This window comes from Talpa europaea (assembly GCF_964194135.1).
Source record: "Talpa europaea genome assembly, chromosome: 3".
Taxonomy (NCBI): domain Eukaryota; kingdom Metazoa; phylum Chordata; class Mammalia; order Eulipotyphla; family Talpidae; genus Talpa; species Talpa europaea.
Genome location: NC_140069.1, coordinates 102,534,136 through 102,541,429, shown reverse-complemented (window position 1 = coordinate 102,541,429; position 7,294 = coordinate 102,534,136).

Genomic DNA, 7,294 nt, shown 5'->3' with positions numbered 1-7,294 from the left:
CCTCTGGCCTACATCCAGTTCTTGTATGCATAAAAATAAATCTTCATAAAAAGAATAAAAAAATATTACAGCTGAGAACATGCCACAACATAAGGCCAGACTATAGCACAAAATTGGTCTCCCTTGTTACTGCTTCCCTGTCTTCTCCAAGTTAGATATTAATATTTGAAAAATCTTTTGCAATAGCCCAAAGCTTACTGTTTTCCTGTTACAGATTTCCCCTGCTATCCAAAAGTAGAGTGTTACAATGAAACATTCCATAAGCCAAAATGGCATCAAGTGAAGAAACAATTACCATTATTGTATATGGAAAAAACTCATAGTGTTCCTAGACCAGAACAATCCACCAAATCATACCAAGTACCACATAAAACTAAAATAATACGAACATATAGTAAAAGTAGGAATGACATGGCAAATACACAGCCTGTCTAAAGCAGTTCCTGGGAAGGAGCTTGGCAGCTCCATCCACTCCAGCTCGGGGTGTGTGTTCTCTGGAATGGCTACTGAAAAACAAATGTGGATGCTGTTTTCACTTTTGTCATTAAAGCAAAAATCATCTTTGAATTTCTTTTAATTATTGAAAATAGGCACTAAACGTTGGTCTTTTGTAAAAGTGGAATGGCCTAGCACAAAGTTTTCAAAAGCAGGGGATGCCTCTGCAATGAACCAATGAATCTGTAACTGCTTTTGAGTTTTGCTTAAGGAAAAGAGGAAAATGGTTGTTGGGCTCTACTTGTTAACATTTACTGCTTTACTGAGGAGACTGCAATGCTGAAGTGAGTAATAAAGGTAATAATTTATAAATAAAAGTGTATATGTTGAAACATGCATTTTGCCTAGAACTATGTTACATAATATTCTGTTCCTATTGACTAACAATCTATCATAAATAGAATTACTTCTGTGTTTGTTTCTTCATAATGAAATATGTCAAAACATTGTAGTAGAGGTAGAGAGTTGCAGACAATGTTTACATTTTAATACTAGCAAATTACCCTTCTCAGTTCTTAATGAATAAACTCTAAAACTAGACTAACTAAAACTAAAACTATATTAAAATCATGTTGTATCATAAGAGAAATTAAGGGTGAGACTAAGTCAACTCAAATTTTCCCATTTTTGCCTCATGGAAAATTGAGGCAACTCATAGCAGCTACTATTGAATAGAGAGATATTCTGGGTCAAAAGATTGATGGTTTATAATTTTACCTCAAGTTGGCTTTTTTCCTTAATGCTTTTAAAATCTCCATTTACTAAGAATAGTAAACTTCATAGTTTACATAGTGATATGAAGTGCATCATTGTCTTTAAATATCATAGCTCTGAAGCCTATAAAAAAGCCAACGGATCTTAATGCACTTACTTTATAGTTGTTGTGTCCAAAGTCAAAAGCTAACTGTACAAACAAATTTCAGTCTGCTAGTTCAGTATCTTTTTACTGCCCTCTACTATTGAATAGGTGAAAATTTTCTTTAAATTTGTTGAGTCTAATTTTCTCTTCAATTTACTTTTAGCAGTCAGCTCTATTTTTTGTCTTTGAGTCCTCATCTTTTGATGATGGTTTACTGGCTATTTTCCAGTGCTTTAGAATTCTCCCTGTGAACTGAAAATGTTTGTGGTTTCATCGAATCATCTGGGGGTAAAGCACTGAATTGTCTCCAAGACCCTGTGCAGTGAGAAGTTCAAGGTCTGTATCCAGGTTCTTATATACCTCTAAATTTTTATTTTTTAAAAGAATTATGAACAGGGGCCTCCCTGGTGGTACAAGGGGCTAAGTGTCAGCACTATAAAGTAATCCACAGAGTTCCATCCTGGCCAGGGAGGTGACCCACATGACGCAGCAGACCTCTCCTGACTCACCCACTGCTCCCCTCAGCAGTGTACTTCAGTCAATCTGCCTGTTCTGTTCCCCACTCTGTCTCTGGTGAATCCTCTCACCCTCTGCCCCTCTGGCCTACACCCCAGCTCTGGTATGCATAAATAAATAAATCTTAAAAAAAAGAATAAGGAACAATTATTATATCATATATAGAGTACTGTAGTGCCAGAAAGGCACACAGCAGGTTCTCTATGGACCCGGGCAGATGGGTAGAGGAGTCCTGGTGCCCTCTATGGCTTTTTCAGGCTTTTAATATTTTGCTACACCATTTATAGTGAGGCAACCAGGCGCAGGGAAGACAGGGGAACACAGGGCGCCAGGAGGCTGACAGGCCTCCTAGCCCCCAGCGAATTTTTACTCTTACTGGGCTTTCTGGCGTTCTCTCCTGATCTCCTCTGGTCTCTGCTGCTCTCTGCCACCACCTCCTCTGCTGCCACGTCCTCTGCTCCTGCATCTCTGTGACACCGTCCTTATATGCTCAGCCTCTAGGCTCAGGTGCGCCCACTCATGCACGCTCACACCATGGTCTAGGTGACTCACATCAGGCCTGCGTGTAAGACCACAGGTGTTGATCATTGATGCTAATATCGGGAGGGCAGAAAAAACTGATACCCTCCATTTACCTTATAATTGCTTTCACTGATTATATATTGATATTTTCCTCACTAAATGATAAGGTTTTTGGGAACAATATGTATAAATGAAATCAGCCATATCTAGAAAACTTTTAGTTGTCACTACGGCTTTCCTCACCCAGAAGAAGTTAGAAGCCACAGTACTGAAAGCTCTCCACTGTATTAATTGGGAGAAGAAAGTAGCTTGTCATATGGGTGCTGCTGCTTTGTATAGACATTAGTGATATTACCTATGTAGAGCAAGAATAATAAAAAGAATTTTGATTACTCAGGCAGGATAATTCTTTATCTCGTATGAATCTGTGTCAGTTCCCATCTAAGTATTTAGATGCAAGTGTGAAATGAAAAGATAAATAGTTGTTTTTGTTTTTTTTTTTAGTTATCTGCCATTTAGTTTAGTGACTTCACTTGTAGATAATTTGACTCCCTGATACAGCAGATTTGTCATATTTAAATTTATGTGATGGTTACGATATTCTTTTCAAAATAAAGTTTCTTTGGGAAATAATTGGGTTTACGAAAAATTCTTAAAGCCCCAGTTTCTTTAGCTTTCTAGATTTTTTTAAACTTATTCCAGGTTTTATGTCAAAACTAAATGAGGAAGATGAACAGATAGTGGGATGAGAGGGGTAGGAGTGACACTTTCAATGTGCTTTAATTACCTGCTCTGTTTAAATATATTTATAATGAAATCTGTGGGTTAGTTTAAATTATCTTGAAATAAGCATTAAACCTTGAGAAATAATTAAGGTAAGTTTTAGTAATAAAACAGTATGTGGTTTTTGTATTTTGGGAAGGAATGGGAGTTAGCACTATTGTTTTTTATTGTATTATTTTTTATTGAGATACTGTTGGTTTACAACACTATAGATGATTCACAGGTACAGGTTCACACCTTTTCAGATATATATTATCACACCACACCTACCACCAAATTAGTACTATTGTTTTGTTTCGGGATTGTATTATGTGGCACAGGTGGACATTGTGATGATTATGCCCACCGAGTAAACAATTGCTGTGATATGCCTTCTGTGATTTAATGAAATGCTGGGTTGTCATAAAAACAATAAGAAACAGTGATTTCTGATTCAGTTGGGCAATTAATCAGAAAATGCCTTTTGAAAATCAATTTTTACTTCTCTTTTTTATGGTTCAGGATATTGCTGACATCTGTAATGCTATTTAGATATCAGCATGATATCTCTTCCCACTGAATTGAGTCTATGGATGATTTCTCAGTGTTTGGCAACTGCAAGAGGAAACACTTGGAGAAATGTTATGGGACAAATACTTCTCTCACCCGTCTATTAAAAAAGCAAATTATCATTGGAATAATAACCTGGAAAAAGACAGCAAGGAATGTATTTTTCAGGATGTAGAGCACTTGGACATAAGGGTTTCTTGTTTAGTTTTGCTTCTTACCCACTTTATCTTGAGTTAAAATCTAAATTGTCCATCGTGATTATAAAGTCACATGCTCACTTGAAAATATTAAAATTATAGTACTTCTATCTCTTAAAAGCTGTAGTATTCTCTGTGGAAGGATTTGCAAATTTTATTTAGTATACTGAAGTTCACACATGCTTACATATGGGTTTAGAATCTTATTTGAAGATAAGTTCCTTCCTCTCATTTCTTTTTTTAAAGATTTATGTATTTTTATACAAGAACTGGGGTATAGGTCAGAGGCGTGGGAGGGTGAAAGGCTTCACCAGAGACAGAGCGGGGAGCAGAACAGGCAGACAGACCGAAATACATTACTAAGGGGAGCTGCGGGTGAGACAGGAGAGGTCTGCCGCGCCATGTGGGTATCTCCCTGGCAGGCCGGGAATTGAATACGCACTGCAGAGGCTGCGGATAGCTTCACAACACTGCGCTCGACCTGCTGTGCCACCGGGGAGGCCCAAGTTCCTTCCTCTCTTTAAAATATTGCTTTGGGCCTTCCCTAGTGGTGCAGGGGGTTAAATCTCAGCACTGTGAAGCCACAGCCACTGAAGCACTATTTCTATCCCCTGGCCAGGGAGCTGACCCACATGGTGCAGCAGACCTCTGCTGTCTCACCTTCTGCACCCCTCAGCAGTGTACTTCTTTCAATCTCTCTGTTCTGCTCCCCGCTCTGTCTCTGGTGAATACTCTCACTCCCTCCGCCGCTCCCAACATCTGGCCTACACCCCAGCTCTTGTATGCATAAATAAATCTTTTAAAAAATATGTTGCTTTGCCTCTGCTTTTGGCTTTGCTTCTGCTACCTCTGGTTTCTTGATCCAAGCAATAACCTTAGCAGACATTTGGTTTCATAGCTTAACCATCAGATACAATGAGAGGTATGTTATGGTTACTAATGGTTGCAAAATTATAGCAGCAATTTGCATTTCAGTGGTAGAAGAATTACATGGAATGTGTTAAAGGTACAGATTCCCAAATCCTTTCTGCAGAGATTTGGATTAATTCTTGGGTTGGGCCCATGAATTTGCATTTTAACCCACTTGCTAGATGATCTGATGCAGGTGGTCTAAGAACATTAATTTGAGTGATAATCAATTTCACTAATTTTCTGCCCTTAAATATAGTCTCCTATATTTTTCTCATCTACGAATACTCTTTCTTATAGTCTAGATAAGTTGTATGGCAATGCCATTTTCCCCTGGTTAGAGACTTTTAATGACTCTGAATTCTAACTGCAAAAAGTTACATGGTACATAAATATGTTTTTGTTAATCTTTTTCCTACCAGAAGAGAGAAAAGTACTCCACACTTTTCCAGAATATCGTCTATATTATTTTTTCAGAATTATCTGCAACCTACCCCTCTATAAGTGGAGGGTTAGGAAAAAAATAAAACTATCCTCTTGGAAAATACAGATGTATATAAGCATTTATATATAAACACTTAAATATATAAAATATGTGTATATTAATGTATAAACTATATTCTGCTTATGTTTGTAGATATCTATCTATCTAGTGTTTTGTACTGAAGAAGTCATTGAAATATTCTCCCTAGTACATGATTTCACTTCTCTGAAAAGTTGTCTTTATCATGCAGTCAAATTTCTTTTTTGTTAATTTGGAGTCTGTCATTCTATACTTTGCCCACATCTTTGTGTTTAACTTATAACTTAAGTAAAATCTTCTAGTAATTCTCCATGTAAAACCAACAGTAATCTTTTTACTCCCTCAGTTTGTGGTTTACTGAAGGGATTCATGGCTCATCTGGTATTAAAGATTCTTGTTAAGGAGAAGCTGGAAGATGCAGGGAGATCTGCAAGCTTATAGAACACTCTGGATTCTTTTGTTTACCAGCTCTTTGTGTTCCTGTACTAATAAAACCTCTGGCATAAAGTAGATAACTTTAGTGGGTATGAGTCAGCCAATAATACGCAAAGCCAATCTAAGTGCCTGTGAGCTAGATGAACATCAATTTTGTTTTATGATCTAAAAACAAACGACATGTTTTGATTTAGCTGTAAGCCTCCTGAGTTCACAAACTGTAAATTCACATTACTGATTATTGATCTAGAAGATATTGGTTATGACAGGTACCAATTTAAATCAATAAACATCTCTTTAATAACAACAACAAAAACCAAATGACATGAATGTTGAGGTTTTTCTCTAAAATTCAGAGTTAAGTGAAGGGTATCCCCTTGGTCTCTAGTTAACAGCTAAATTATATCCCACTTGGGGATATCTGGGAATTCACAAGTCATTTCATTAATTTGAAATTCCATACTGCATTAGAATAAGGACAATTTCCTCTCCAGTAAACAGTTGCAGTGAAAACAGGTCATGCACAGTATAAATTGAAGTATTGAGGAACAGTTTTCATTATTATAAAGAATGAAGTAGGATAGGAAGAACACTTGGGGCTTAATTCCAATTTCTTATAACATTTTCTCATTCATTTGTTAGAGTTACTTTGCCACAATGCATTTTACATCAATATAACTCTGAATCTTATTTTTATATCTGGTTAGGCGACTAAGACTTCATAGTGTTCAACCACATATTAGAGGCTCTTTCTCACTTTGTTAATGTCTCCTGGAATTGTTGTGAAGTTATTTTGTGCAGACTACTTCCTGTTTAAGACATTCTAGATTTTTTAATTAATTCTGAAGTTAGTAGCTAAATTTTGTTAAATGGGTAATTATACTTCTGCAGAGTAATCAAGAGGAAGAGGAATACCGATCCAGATTTGCCTTAAAATAAGAGGCAACATTTTCTTTTAGGAAAAGTGGGAAGAACTTAAAAAGGATTTGTAACAAAAATCAGGAAGCCTACTAAAATTAATTGATCCTTACTTTAAGACTGAATAATAAATCAACTCTGCTGCTTGGATTTTTTTCCTAATATTTTGGTACCATGGCAATAATTAGCTTCAGCACTATAAATTTGTTGTCACTTACCTATTTCCTCTGAGCCAAGCAATGGTTTTTTGAGGTCAAGATTGTATTTTTGTATGTAATGAACATATAGTACAATGATTATTTTTAAAGTTCAATAAACTGTGCAAACATCACTGTAGTCAATTTTAGAATGTCTTTATCAGTTCAAAAAGAAAACCCCAGAACCATTATCAGTCCATTAATTTCCACTTTCCCACACTTCCTAAGCAACCACCAATTTACTTTCTCTCTTTTCTTGCCTAATGTAGACATTTTCTAATAATTCTTTTTTTATATAAATATCTGTGAAAGTTGAGTTTTTTTTTAAGATTTATTTATTTATTTATACAAGCACTGGGTACAGTCAGAAGCGTGGGAGGGTGAGAGAATT